This window comes from Mobula birostris, chromosome 26 (genome assembly GCF_030028105.1).
Source record: "Mobula birostris isolate sMobBir1 chromosome 26, sMobBir1.hap1, whole genome shotgun sequence".
Lineage (NCBI taxonomy): Eukaryota > Metazoa > Chordata > Chondrichthyes > Myliobatiformes > Myliobatidae > Mobula > Mobula birostris.
Genome location: NC_092395.1, coordinates 26,499,038 through 26,515,174, shown reverse-complemented (window position 1 = coordinate 26,515,174; position 16,137 = coordinate 26,499,038).

Below are 16,137 nucleotides of genomic sequence, written 5' to 3'. Positions count from 1 at the left end.
TTCTAAGTCCGCTGTCAAATCTGTGTTCAAAGCCAGTTTCCACTCAAGGTTCCAATGTCTGCTCATCAGGGACCTTCTGTGAAATGCAATAATGCATCACTGATAAATGTGGATTGTAATTCTTTGAATTTAGAACGTTGAGAAGCAACTTCAACTGATCAATAATAAGAGATTTGATATAGACCATTTGGCTTTCTTGCACAAAAGTAAGTGAAACTCTAGAAGCCACTCTTTGGATGGAAGTGATAGCTGAAGGTCAGTTGGAACCTACAAGACTGAGACTGATAGATCTTAGGCACAGCTTCTTCCCCTCTGCCATCTGATTTCTAAATGGACATCGAGCCCGTGAACACCACTTCACTATTTTTTATTTCTATTTTTTTGCACTGCTTATTTTAACTAAACTACTTAATAGTCATATGCACATGCTTAATGTCATTCATTTTTCCTCTATATTTATTTATTATGTATTTCATTGTACTGCTGCTGTAAAGTTAACAGATTTCACGACATATGCCGGTGACATCAAACCTGATTCTGATTTTTTGTCGAGTAAGGGAATTAAGAAAATGGAATTTAAAAACTAAGAGGGAGTTGAGAAACAGACTGGTCATGATATAATTAAATAGTTCAAATATTACACAAATAACAAATTCATTTCACAAAATTGTTAGAAATTCAAAACTCTGAAATTGGTTGAGTTGAAGTAAGACTATTAAATTGCTGCCATTGATGCCAATCACCTCAGCCATCTTGTTCAATCAATTCAGAGGATTGCTGGTCTTCCCTACCATTGTAGTATCAAGATAGTTCTCAAGTGAGTCCACATTTTTTACTTCAACTAAACTGTGAATTAGTGCCACCCATAACTTAGTTTGCAAAGAAATTCCTAAAATCAAAAAAGTATTGTTTTCTAATTCAAACTCATGGTTCACAGCTATATCCTCACAGGGTTAGCTCCTTTGGTACCTGTAAACTCAAATGAGCCACTTGCTAGATTAGATTATTAGATTAGATTAGGTTAGATTATGAGGACACGCAGTCCTCTTTTATTGTCATTTAGTAATGCATGAATTAAGAAATGATACAATGTTTTTCCAGAATGATATCACAGAAACACATGACAAACCGACTTAAAAACTAACAAAAACCACATAATTATAACATATAGTTACAACAGTGCAAAGCAATAGCGTAATTTGATAAGAACAGACCATGGCACGGTAAAAGTCTCAAAGTCTCTTGAAAGTCCCATCATCTCACGCAGACGGTGAACCTCCAGCGCTGCCATCTTGCCGATGCAGCATACTGGAAGCATCCGACCACAGTCCGACTCTGAGTCCGTCCGAAAACTCCGAGCCTCTGACCAGCTCTCCGACACTGAGGACCATCTCTGCTGAGCGCTTCAACCTTGGCCCCAGCCCCGGCAACGGGCAATAGGCAAAGCCGAGGATTTGGGGCCTTCCCCTCCGGAGATTCTCGATCGCACAGTAGCAGTGGCAGTAAGATGGCATTACAGAAATGATGAGGGGTTACACAGGAAAAGGAGTATGACCTTTTTCTTCCTGAGGTAGTTCAACCATTGTTCGAGACCATAGCTGATAGTTGGCCTTACTTTGTTTAAGTGCACCTAAGATCACTTAACAATAAAAGATGGATAAAGATTGGGGAAAGAGATTCAGATTTAGGGCTTCAAAGATAATGACTCCTGGATTACTTCTTTTACCACTACCGATCAATACAGGAATAGAAGGACTACACAGACAAAATCTTTTTTCTATGATATGTTTTAAAGGGAATTGGAAGGGCAAGGGTAATCGCTACCCTTCCAATTCATTGATATTTGATACAGTTACTATGTTACGAGGCATTTATACAGCCACATAAATAGGCAAGGCATAGAAGGATATGGTCCTACTGCATATTAAAATGGGGAAGGCTAATTACGACAGTGTTAGTCAGGAGCCGGGGACTGCAGATTGGGAGTAACTGTCATTTCAGTGAGAATACTTCTTACACGTGGGAGTTGTTCAAAGGCAAACAGGTCTGAAGTCAGGACTAAGATGATCCTATGAGGAAGAAAGACAAGGATGGCAAGGTTTGAGAATCTTGGATGATGAGAGATGTTACAAATTAAGTCAAAAAGGGAAGATATGCAAGGTTTAGAAAGCTGAAATTGGACAGGGTTTTTGAGGAAAATCAAGGAAACAGGAAGAAATCAGGCCGTTTCTGTTGAGTAGCATTAAAGAGAATCCCAAAGTACTTTTACATACATTAAAAACAAGGGACTAACTAAGGAGAGGGTAGGAAACATTTAAGAAAAAGAGGGAAGTTATGCCTGGAGCCAGAAGAAGTTGGCAATATACTAAATAAATACTGCTCATTGGTATTCACCAATTGCCTTAATAGCTTTTAAAAAATGTATTGCACTCTATTGCTGCTGCAAAACAAATTTCACGACATAAGTCAGTGATATTAAATCTGATTCAGATTCCGATTCCAAGGAGAAGGGCATGGGGGATAACAAGGGCGGGAAGAAGTATGCTGATATTTTAGAGCACTTTGATATCAAAAAGATGATGTTGGAGAATATTAAAATGGATTATTCCCCAAAGCCCAGGTTACTGAAAGACACAAACAAGGAGATGGCCGGGGCCTTAAAGAGATCTTTGTATCCTCCTTAGTCACAGGTGTGGTCCCAGCGAATTGGAGAATAGCCAATTTTTTTTCTGTTTAAGAGTAAAAGAGACACATCAGGAAAGTAAAAGTCTGTGAGCCTTACACCAATGGCTGGGAAGCTAGCAGAGAAGTTTCTCAGGGATAGTATCTACATGCATCTGGAAAAGCATAGACAACATTAAGGATAGAAAGAATGCTTTGTGCAGGAGAGGTCATATCATAAAAAATGATAGAGTCTTTTGAGGAGGTGACAAAGATGATTGATGAGGGAAGGGCAGTGGATGTTGTATACAACAATAAATCTATTGATAAGATCTGTTTGCATCTGTATGCCTGGGACACTGCTACAACAAGGCTTTAAAAAAATTGTATCTGCACTGTCTGCATTTGTGCATACGACAATAAACTTGACTTGACAGGCTGATTCAAAACACTAAAGCACAAGGAATCAATTGATAAATTGGATTCAAAATTGTCTTGGCCATTGAAGACAGAAGGTAGCGGTGACGAGCTGTTACTCAAGTTCAAGTTTACCATCATCTGACTGTACAACCAAACGAGACCTCAACGGTGGCAGGGTATTCGTTAGTCTCACAGACTGAGGAAAGAAGCTGTTACCCAGTCAGGCATTCCTAGGAAGCATTGTAGATACATTGTAAATATAGAATTGTCCTTTGACCTTTAACATATAAAATGTCATGTAATTTCATGCTCGGCAGAGATGGTGCTCGGTGTTTGGTGTTGGAGGGCTGGTCGGAGGCTCAAAGTTTTTGGACGGACTCGGAGTCGGACTGTGGTCGGGTGCTTCCAGGATGCTGCATCGGCAAGTTTGCGGTGCTGGAAGCTCATGGCAGGGAGAGCTTCTCGTTTATCCCTTCAACCATCTGCGTGAGATGTTGGGGCTATCGGGATTTTGAGACTTTTTTTTACCGTGCCCATGGTTTGCTCTTATCAAATTACGGTATTGCTTTGCACTGTTGTAACTATATGTTATAATTATGTGTTTTTTTTGTCAGTTTTAGTCTTGGTCTGTCTTGTGTTTCTGTGATATCATACTGGAGGAACAGTGTATCATTTTTTAACACATGCATTTCTAAATGACAATAAACGAGGACTGAGTGTCGTCATAGTCTAATCTAATCTAATAATCCAATCTAATCTAATGTTGGGTTGAACAGGCCTCTTCCTCTGAAAGGGTCTCAACATGATGCCTGATGCGTCTCATTTTGTCGAATAAAAGACTACTTCAGATCTACAAGTTGCATCTCTCTGGTAACTTTTTCACATTACAACAATGTAGATACTACTGTGCCTTCCTGACTAATGAGGAAGTGTTGTGGGTTCAGGTTGTGTGCACACCAAGGAACTTGGTGCTCTTCACTCCCTCTATGGCAGAGCCACTGATGTGCAATGAAGAATGGCTGACCTGCATCTTCCTGAAGTCCACGATCACCTTTTCTGTCTTGTCCACATTGAGACTCAGGTAGTTGTTCTCACACCATTTGACAAGCCTCTCTACCTCCTTTCCTAATGCCGGCTCATCATTGTCGCTGATGAGGCCAACCACTGTTGTATCATCAGAGAACCTGATGATGCGGCTTGAGCTGGACCTAGCAGTGCAGTCGTAAATCGCAGCGGGCTGAGCACTTGGCCCTGAGAGGGTGCGGGGTGGTGTCATCAGTGCTCAGTGTGATGGAGCTTGAGATGTTGTTGCTAACTCAGACTGGAGTCTGACAAGTCCAAGATCCAGTTACAGAGAGGGGTGTTGAGTCCCAATGAGGACAATTTATTCACCACCCTCTGAGGGATGATTGAGTTAAACACTAAGCTGGTTGATGAACAAATCCTGGTGCATCAGGCACTGTTTTCTAGGTGGGATGGGACGGAGAGGAGAGCCAAGGCTACAGTATCACCAGTTTGAGCGGAAGGCAGACTGGAAAGGGTCCGATGTAGCTGGAAGATAGGATCTTATTCAACCCATTTCCAGCCATTCAAAGCACTTTATGAGTTTCGTGTCATCAGTGTATTATATGCAGCTCTGGTTGCCATATTATAGGCAGGATGTGGCGATTTTAGAGAGAGTGCAGATGAGTTTCACTGGTGCCCTGGATTGGAGAGTATGGTAAATAATGAGCCTGGGGTTTAACCTGGATTGCTTTTTCTAGCACACAGGAGGCAAACAGCAAACCTGATAGATGTACTGTATATGAAATTATGAATAGCATAGACAAGGTAGTTAGATTTTTATTTCAGCCCAGGAAAATCCAAACACTAGAGTAAAGTGAGAGGGAGAAAGTTTAAAGGAGATTTGTGAGGGAAGTTAATTTTTTTTAAAAACAGAGTACCTCAAAACTAACCAATGAGCTTCAAGACCTTGGCCTCAATATCTCCTTTGTGTAATTGCATTCCCGGTTTTCTCGCTTGTAGACCCCAGTCAGCTGGGATTGGCGACATCTCCTTCACGATTGCCATCAGCACATGTGGCACAAGGCCGCGTGCTCAGTCCCCTGCTCTACTCGCTATACACTGTGTGGCTCCAATGCCATACTCAGGTTTGCTGACGACACCACTGTGAATCAAAGGTGGTGACAAATCAGCACATAGGAGGGAGACTGAAAATCTGGCTGGCTGGTGCCACGGCAGCCTCTTACTCAATGTTGGCAAGATCAAGCAGTTGATTATTGACTCCAGGGGGAGCAACCCAGGGGTTGATGAGCCAGTCCTCATCAGAGGACCTGCAACTTTAAATTCCTCAGTGTTAGTGTTTTGGAGAACCTGGCCTGGGCCCAGCACATAAGTGATATTACTAAGAAAGTGCGACAGTGTCCCCACTTGCACAGGAGTTTGCAAAGATTCGGCATGACATCCAAAACTTTGACAAATTTCTATAGATGTGTAGTGGAGAGTATTGACTGGCTGCATCACAGCCTGGCATGGAAACACCAATGCTCTTGTATGGAAAATCCTATAAAACATAGTGGATCTGCCCAGTCCATCATGGGTAAAGCTCTCCCCATCATCCATCATCAGGGACACCCTCCACACAGGCCTTGCTCTCTTCACACTGCTGCCATCAGGTAGAAGGTACAGGAGCCTCAGGACTCGCACCACCAGGTTCAGGAACAGTTATCACCCCTTAACCATTAGGCTCTTGAATCAGAGAGGGTAATGTCACTCAATTTCACTTGCCTTGTCATTGAAATGTTCTCCTCAACCTCTGAAGTCACTTTCAAGGACTCTTAATCTCATGCTGTCAATATTTACTGCTTATATATTTATTTATTATTTCTCTCTTTTTGCATCTGCACATTTTATTGTCTTTTGCACATTGGTTGAATGCCCATGTTGGTGAGGTCCTTCCATTGATTCTCTTATGGTTATTATTCCATTGTATTTTTTTTAATTGAGTATGCCCACAAGGAAATTTATTATCAAAGTAAGGGTTGTACAAGGTAACATATATAGCATGTACTTTGATAATAAATTTTTTTTTAAACTTTGAACCTGGAAAACACTGCCACAGCAATTGTTGGACTGCTGGAGGAACAGCAAAGATTAGAAGACATTTAAACAAGCAAAAGTGAATAGGGAGGAAAATAGAGAGATCTAAACCATTCAAGGTCTTGGACCCAGACCCATCTCTCAGGCCCAAATGTTAATACTTCATTTCCCACCATTGAAGCTGCCTAATCTGCTGAGCTCCTCCAGCACTTGGCTCAAGATTTCCAGTATCTGCAGAATGCTTTGTGTCTCAATTTTGAAAGCTTTTAAACAGAATCAAACTAACAGAGAGTACAGTACGTGTACCTAAGTGCAATAACAATGTTAGAAAATGTTGGAACGTTCCGGGTGCAATTAACCGCATGGGATTGTGAAGAAATGGCAATAAAAAGACCCCAGCTCAAAACAAAAAGGCAGGGGTGCATTCTAAATATTGTTGAAAACATAACGTTCTTGATCACACGGATGGAAAGAAAAAACGGGGAGGGGTGGATTAAGGAGAATAGGTACTGCAGTGCTGGAGAGAAAGAACGCCGCGGAGCGTTCAAGGACAGAATCTATATGCTTAAAATTCAAAAGGTTACCAGCCAGTGAGAACAGTATATGTGCAGGGACATCGCAGTAATAGTTAGAATAATCAGAATTACAGAATACATTCAGTGGCCACTTTGTTAGGAACAGCTGCTCATTAATGTAAATATCTAATCAGACAATCACGTGGCAGCAACTCAACGCTTAAAAGCTTGCAGATATGGTCAAGGTTCGGTAATGGGGAAAGAAATGGGATCTAAGTAGCCTTGACCGTGGAATGGTTGTTGATGTCAGATGGGGTGGTTTAAGTGCTGATCTCCTGGGATTTTCATGCACAACAGTCTAGCGTTTACAGAGAATAGTGTGAAAAAACAAAACAAAATCCAGTGAGCGGCAGTGGCAGATCTGTGGGTTAAAATGCTTTGCCCTGTTAATGAGAGGTCGGAGGAGAATAACCAGACTAGTTCCAGTTTACAGGAAAGCAACAGTGGCTTAAATAACCATGCATTACATCGATGTTGTGCAGAAGAGCATCCCTGAATGCGCAACACGTTGTATCTTGAAATGGTTGGGAGATAGCAGGAGACGACCAGGGACATACATTCAGTAGCCACTTTATTAGGTTCAGGAGGTACCCAATAAAGTGGCCACTGATGTGTAGTTGGAATGGAGATTTTCAAGTATCCAGATATTTGCAATATAGGGGGAGGAGTGCGAGTTGGCAGGTGATAGGTGAGGCAGAAGGTAGGTGGGAGAGGGAGGGAAAGTGAAAAGGAATAATGTGTGAAGATAGGTGATAGGTGCGGGAGGTAAGGGGCTGAGGAATCCCTGCCCCCACATTTTCATTTTGGCTCTGTCCCCTTCCTTTCCATTCCAGAGGAGTCTCGGCTGAAAATGTTGGTTGTTAATTTCCTTCCATGGATGAGTTTCTCCAGCATTTTATGTGGATTGCTCAAAATTTTGTGCCTCCATATTAAAATAAGGATAGGATTGACTGGAGGGGAGTCAGAGGGGAATCACAAGTACGTATCTAATGTGAGGGAACATGTGTTTGGAGTAAAGGTCAAGAGATTTAGAGGATCTGAGGAAGAACCCTTTCACCCAGTGGGTGTTAGAATCAGGATTGCACTGTCCAAATGGTTAATGGAAGGAAGATACTTGCCCAGTGGTAAAGATCAATTGCTGGTAAACGGATTAGTATAGGGACATACTTTATGGCTGGCATGTACGTTTGTAAATGGTGGATTGAAGGGTCTATTTCTGTGCTGTGAGACTATAGATGAACGCAAGAAACAGATGTGTAAACATAATAGGGATTTCAACTCCTCAATATTATCTGTGTGCAACACTTAGGAGTGCCAATGCAACACAAACCTTCAACGCGGCTGTACTGAACCGAATCTTTGGCAATGTATCCAGGCGAATAGAAATATTGACCACAATTCAGTAAGTTTTAAATGTGTTAAGGTGAAAAGCAAGAATAAGCTCCTGAAGGATGATTTTGATTATGATGAGACAGAGGCTGGTAAAAATGGACTAGGAGCAGGTTCTTGCAGGTGTAAATACTTGCATGGCCAGTGAGAGTTCAGGGCCAGTATTTCCGTAACGGTGAAAAGTACAGAAACCAGCAAGGAATCCTAGATCTCAAAACACATCGAGAGTTGGATAAATAAACAAAAGGTAACCACGGCAGCATAGAAACAGCCAAGAACAGGTAAGGCCTATTGGAATATTGAATTTGGGAGTGATTCTTGAAAAAAGGATTGAAGGGAATGAAGAGGGAGCATAAAATAGCACTTGTAGACAAGATGAAAGAAAATCCCAAAGCACTTTAAGTACACGAATGAGAGGCGTCATCAGTAATGGCCTTCAGGAACCAATGCAGTGAAAATTGGTGAGGTCTTAAATGAATACAACTTAACTGTGTTAACAAGGAGATTGTAATTTCAGAATTTAGGAAGGGGATAGAATTCCACAATAAATTAAAATTGAAAACGTGGGTTTAAAGGTGAATGGATCCTGCATGCTTAATGAGACGTACTCATGCTGCTATAGGAGACAAAGGGAGAGTTTGCTGGGACTGTGACAAAAGTTTTCAAATCCTCTCTGACCTCTGAAAAGGTAAAGGATGACTGGAGGGCAACACATATAGTACTTTTATTCAAGAAGGGAAGGTGAAATAAACCAGGTCATTACAGACTCATGAATTTAACATCAGTGGTAGGGAAATGATAGGTCAAAAATTCTGAGGGATAGGCTTAATCCACACTTGGACAGGCAGTCACAGCATGGATTTGCAAAAGGGAACCCAGAGCAATTTGGCTCCAAACCTGACTCGGTGATGGGAGGCACTGGGTCATGGGTGAGGGCTGTTTTGGAATTGGAAGCTTGCAGCTTGTGATGCACTGCAGGGATTAGTGATGGGACCCTTGATGTTTATTAAATACATTAATAATATGGATAACACTGGAGAGGTATGATTAGCAAGGTTGCAAATTACACAAATATTGGTGTTGTTGACAGCAAGATAGTCTGGCTATAGAAAGATATTGATAAGTTGGGCAAGCAATGGTAGACGAAAATAGATCCTGAAAAATGAGGTAATGCATTTTGGGAGGCTAGGATACATAATGATCAAAGACTTTTGAAGGCAGCAGCACAAATACCTGTGGGACCCTTGCCTTCATAAATTGAAACATTATTTTTCTCAGAGCACGACTATACATTAATTAGGTGACAGCCAATGTACTGCATGCAGTTAAGCAAAATTGGGATAAGTGTGATTGTATTGGAAGTATTAGAGGAAACTCACCAGGATATTATTTGGGAAGGAGTATTCCAGCTAAGGAAATACTAGACTGTATGGTTTGTTTTCCTTAAGAGCACTGAAGGATGAAAAACCACCTTATTAAGCCAAACAAAATTAATAATAGGACGTCAATGGGAGTTTGGGGGAGGGAGGGAATACCTTATCCCTCTTTGCAGAGATATTAATAACCAGAAACCATATATTTAAGGCATAGGATTGGAAAAGTAGAGGACCTGAGGAAAATCGTCAGCCAGAGAACGTGGTTTAAATCTGGAACACGTTAGCTGAGAAGACATGCACCCTCACAACACTGGGCTGAGATTTAGTTAATGGGACAAGTACAATTAGGTATGGAGTGGAATAAGGAGTTGACATTTCTGACCGAGATCCTTCATCAGGACTGAAATGCAGGAGGGAAGAAGCCAGAATGTGTTTTTTTCGGGGGGGCGGGGTGAAAAAGTACAAGCTGCCAGCTGATCGGTGAAACTATTCTGGCTCCCTTCTTACCTCTTCTTCTCATCCCTCTTCCTTTCTCCAATGGTCCACTCTCCTCTCTTAGTAGGTTCCTCCTTCTTCAGCACTTTACCTCTTCCACCTATCAGCTTCTCACTTCACCTCCTCGCACACAAACCCATCGTCTCTCACCTGGTTTCACCTATTACCTGCCAGCATGCACACCTTCCCTTCCCATCTTTCCAGTCCTAATGAAGGGTCTCAACCCAAAATATTAACAGTTCATTCCTCTCCATAGATGCATCAACCTCCACTGTGGAAAGTACCCGCAGTATGCCAGATATTCGAGTGCGTCAACGGGCAGAAGTGATTGTAATTGCAATTATTAAGGAGAAGCTGAAAGGTTTGAAGATAGGTAAGTTACCTGGACACTCCAGGATTCTGAAAGAGGTAGCTGAAGAGATTGTGGAGGCATTAGTACTGATCTTTCAAGAATCACTTGATCTAGGAATCACTCCAGAAGACTGGAAAATTGCAAATGTCACTCCACTCTAATATGGAAGGGAGGCAAAAGACAGGAAATTATAGGCCAGTTAGCTTGACTTAAGTGGTTGGGAAGATGTTGGGAGTCTATTGGATGAGGTTTTGGGATACTTGGAAGCACATATTAAAATAGTCCAAAGTCAGTGTAGTTTCCTTAAGGGGAAACCTGTCCAACAAATCTGTTGGAATTTTGAGGAAATAACAGGCAGGATTGACAAAAGGAGAGCCAGTGAATGTTGTGTTCTTTGATTTTCAAGGCCTTTAACAAGGTGCTGTGCATGACACCTCTTAACAAGAGCCCATGGTGTTACAAGAAAGATACAAGCATGGATAGATTAGCAGGAGGCAAAGAAGGGAATAAAGGGGGCCTATTCTGGTTAGCTGCCGAAGACGTGCTGTTCTGCAGGGGTTGGTATTGGGACCATTTCTTTTCACATTATATGTCAACAATTTGGTTGATGGACTTGAGGTTTTTGTGACCAAATTTGGAGACAATACAGCTAGGTGGAGGGGTAGACAGTGTTGAGGAAGCAGGACATTTACAAAAGGACTTGGACCCATTGGGAGAATAGGTAAAGAAGTGGCAGATGGAATATAGTGTAGGGAATAGTTTGGTCACGCACTTTGGTAGAAGGAATAAATACAAAGATTATTTTCAAAACAGGTAGAAAATTTTTTTAAAGATCAGAGATACAAAGGGGCTTGGAAGTCCTTGTGCAGGATTCCCTAAAGGTTAATTTGCAGGTCGACTTGGTGGCAAGGAAGGCAAATGCAATATGAGCATACATTTCAATAGGACTAGCATATAAAAGCAAGGATGTAATGCTGAGGCTTTATAATGCCCTGATGAGGACTCACTTGGTGAGTATTGCGAGTTTTATGCCCCTTCTCTAAGGAAAGATGTGCTGGCGTTGGGGAAGATCTAGAGGAGGTTCATGACGATGATCCTGGGAATGAAAAGGTTAAAGTATGAAGAGTGCTGGATGGCTTTGGGACTATACTTGCTGGAGTTTAGAAGAATGAGAGGGTGATCTCATTGAAACTTATCAAATACTGAAAGACCTAGAAAGAGTGAGCGTGAAGAGGTTTCCGACAGCGGGGAAGTTTAGAAGAGATAAGGAGGAATTTCTTTAGCCAGAGTGCGATGAATCTGCAGAATTAATTGCCACAGATGGCTGAAGAGGCCAAATCATTGGGTATATTTACAGCAGAGGTCAATAGGATCTTGATTCGTAAAGGCATTAAAGGTTATGGGGAGAAGGTAGGAGAATGGGATTGAGAGTGATAATTAATCAGCCATGATGGAATGGGGGAGCATACTTGACAGGCTGAATGGCCTAATTCTACTCCCACGTCTTTGCATGTGTTGCTCTGGATTTTCTGCATTTGCAATATGAAAGAGCAGCCAGTGGCGGTAAAGTGGAGAGCAGACGGAATAGCCTTGTCAGGTAAGAGTATGACTACATATTGAGGTGGTGGTGGATTTTCAGAGAGTGTATGTGGGGAGGAGGAGGTGAAAGGATTAATAATGAGGATCTTAAAATTAGTGTTCTGCTAACAATGTCAAAACATTTCAAAGAGGGTGTGCACTTTTTAGCTGTCACTTTCAAAATGCATTCATTCCTTTGTGGAAAATTACTGGTATGTCTGCCCCCAGGGACTATCAGTATCATTTGGTGTTGTCTATTTTGTTTCCAAAGCAGGCGAAAACCTTGTTTATGCATCAGATTCATTCACCTGAACATAATAACAAACATCATGGCCTGTGATACAACAAGATCTGAAGAAATGGCCATTTAAGATTTCTCTATTCTAGTCAATTCAGCAACCAGGTGTCTTTGTGGAAATCTTCTAATCGTCCAGGGAAGTCTTGAGATAGCAAGTGAAGCATAGTCAAAAGAAATGAGACAAAAAAAACCTGCTAACATGAAGAAAAAATGTTTTGCTTCCATTAGTTTTGAGCTTTGAACACCTATTCAGTTTTGTGCAAAGATGCATCGTACAAAAGCTGGGAGGTTTAATGTCACAACTCAAGGCAGTGACCAGAATTATCTTCGATCATCAGAAGCAAATGTAAATATTTCCATATCGCTTCTGATTAGTTTTGGGTATTCCTTGTTTTGCTTTGTCCAGGTTTGTACTCTGGATGCTACCTGCTCCACATTTTACCATTAAACATGTCCATCTGGAAACATTGCATACAGAGAGAATTAACTTGTTTGATATTAAGTAGCTGGGTCCTTATTCTCATCAGTCTGAATTACAGATTGCATCAGACTAAATCATTCCTTGGTCACTAGCCTTATGATATTCTCTGTATTTTCTCTGGGTCGAGTTTTTAAGTATTTCATGAAACAAAGATGATTAAAAAAGAGTTGAGGTACAGAACCAATGTGATTATCTAACTGACCCTTTATTGATTTGAAATCTTGTTTTATTTTACCATCCATAAATACTCAGACATGACTTTTTGTTACGACTGAAAAACAATTTGTAAATAGTATGAAGTCTATATGCATACTCCTCCACTTCCCCTTTTGTCTACTTGTTTAATAATCTAATATTTCTTCAACAGATATACCACCCCATTTACTCTGTAACCACATGATTACTAGACTTAAGATTGATTTCTTGTCTGGCAACATTTTTAAAACTAAGTCTTTGCTTTCAAGTGCCCAAGCAGCTTTGATCCTGCCCATCACCAGATTCCACCTTCACAATTCTCAGGTTCCTCACTCCCTTAATTCTGGCCAATTGCATAGTCTCAACTTTCACTGCTTAACTGACATCATCTGTTCAGCCTCTAAGCCTCAAAGACAGAGTTGTACGAACCTTCAGCCTACCATTGTGGCTATTTACACTAATACTACTTGTCTGAATTAATTCCATGCCCTACTTATTCAAGTACCTGTCCAGATGTCTTTAAATGTTGTTCCAGTTTCTGCTTTCACCACCACCTCTGGCAGCATGTTCCAGATACCAATATTTTGTGGGAAAAAAAATTACCACTCACCTATTTTAAATCTCCTTCCTCTCACCTTAAACCTATGCCCTCTAGTTTTAGACAGCATGGCCAAGGGAAATACTCTATCTAATCTTCTCATAATTTTTAAATATCATCCCTCAGCCTCCATTTTAGGAAAACAAACCAAGCCTATCCAATCTTTCCTTGTCCTTCAAGCTCTCTAATCCAGGCAACATTCTTGCCTTTTCTGCACCTTCTCGGGCATAATCACATACTTCCTACTCCAAATACAGCCTATCCAATGTTTTGTACAACATGACATCCCAAGACTTATGCTTGTTGCTTCAACAGATGAAGCCAAGCATACCATATGCTTTCTTAGTCACCTGAAATGTTGCCACTTTCAAGGAATTATGTACTTGTATCCCAATGTCTCTGTTCAACAGCATTCTGCAGGATCCTGCAATTCACTGCGCATGTCCTGCCCTGGCTTACCTTCCCAAACTGCTTTACTTGGCACTTGCCTCTTCAATTCCATCTGCCATTCCCTTGCCCGCTTTCTCAGTTGACTTGACTATTTCCTGATGCAACTTGACAAAACTTTTTGTCTATCCACTACATTAGCAATTTTGGTGTTACCTGCAAACACGTCACTCATAGAATCTGCAGTCTCATCCAAATCATGACAAACAACAAAGGACCCAACACCAATCTTATAGTATACCGTCTACTACCAAGCCCTCATTACCAAGCCAATTTTGCATCCCATTTTACAGCTCATCCTAGATTGTGTTCTAACTTTCCATAGAAGCCTACCATCCAGTACCTTGTCAAAAGCCTTGATAAAGCTCATGTAGACAACCTCTAATGTCCTGCCTTTGTCAATCCTCAAGTCATGATGACGTTAGAATTTCTACACTAAAATTTTCTCTATCTTTACCTCTCAGTCCTTCCTATAAACCTACATCTTTAACCATGTAGTCACATTTCTTGATATTCTTTGTGGCCTACATAAAATTTTATTTGAATGATGTTGAGATTTATGTGCATGTGTTTTTCATATTTATTTTTGCAATATGTACGCTATTTGGCTCACATAACTTTGGGACATGAGAGGAAACTCAAGGTTACAACAGACGAACTCCACACTGTAGATCAGGATTGAACTTGGGTTACTGTCACTGAGAGATAACAGCTCCAGCTCTACTACTGTGCTGGCATCAACATAATAGCATGTAAATTGTTGTTTTAGCCTTCCAAAAGCTCCTTCATCCTCTCAACATGATTCTTCAATTGTATCAGTACACCAGTTTTACCAGTGCTTGTAAGATTCCGGTTTGCAAGCATTCTATAGACAATGGAAGCTCATGGCAAAACCCATCTTGGTTGCATTTAACTTCTAGTCACCATTTACTGATTTCAAAACAACAAAAAAAAATCACAAATCAAGTACAAACCTTATCAACAAAATCAATAGTATTAACTACTCCCTGATAGAGAGCGGTCTGATCAAAGGACATCACGTTACCAGATTTATTGCACACACAAGTCTCTTGAGAGCACAGTATCTTTCAAGCACAGAGTGGCATTGGTGGGATTTAGATTAACCCCCAGTAAAATAAAGTGCAGTTTTAGCTAACAATTCCCATTCAATTCATACTCTGTTCAAGGTAATCATTTGGTCTGATTTTAATATCTGTACAAAACCGTAGTAACACATCCCTGTCCGCCTTTCATATGTGTAAGCAGATGACAACAGTGGAGGGAGCAAAAGATCAATGGTTGATGTTCACATAGGGTTCTCTTTGTCCAGTAAGATCCCATACTGCCTACACTTCCCTCAAGACATTCTCAGTCCTTAATGGAAAGTGTGGGGAGTGTTGTATAGGATATCCCTATACTGAAACCTATTTGGCTGATCCATCCCAGATAAGCAACAGATGATGCATCTTGTACCAGTAGCAGGTGGGGGTGGGAGAGAAAGAAACTGTTAAACACCAATATACATGGACTGATGAAGTATCAGACTTTCACTTCAGGCCTGAAATATAAAAGGCTCTACATTAATTAATCTAATAACCCATCTGGAGTAATTGGATTTCTGGAAGAAGATTGGCATTGGAGAAAATTCACCAGAACAACACTGGGGCCAAAAGATTTATGCTAACAGACTGCAAAAACTAGGCTTGTACTCATTTTGGCTCAGAGGATTAGGAGATGATCTGATTGAGAAGCTTTAGGAGGATTAAAGGAACTAAAAGGATTACAAAGAATCTATTTTTGTTGCAGGGGTGGGATGGAAGCTGGAGCTCATAAACCTAAACAATCTCAAAACAGAGTCAGCCTGTTCATCAAAGATGTCAGGAAACTCTTCTTTACACAGAACATTGGAAGTTGTATGAAACACTACTTAGACCACATCTGAGGTAACTGAGTTCAGAGGAAATCTAGCACTCTCTCCATCAAGACTGCTACTGTGGTTAAGGGACAATTTAAACGTTCAATACTGACACCCATTATCCTTTGTTGGGAAAGGGCATTGTGGGCTATGGAATCCAAACAGGTAAATGATGATTCAAGTCATGATGCAGGTGTGAGGAGCTGAATGGTCACTTCCTGCTCAGTACCACAAAGAATGTTTGAACAATTCAGTCGT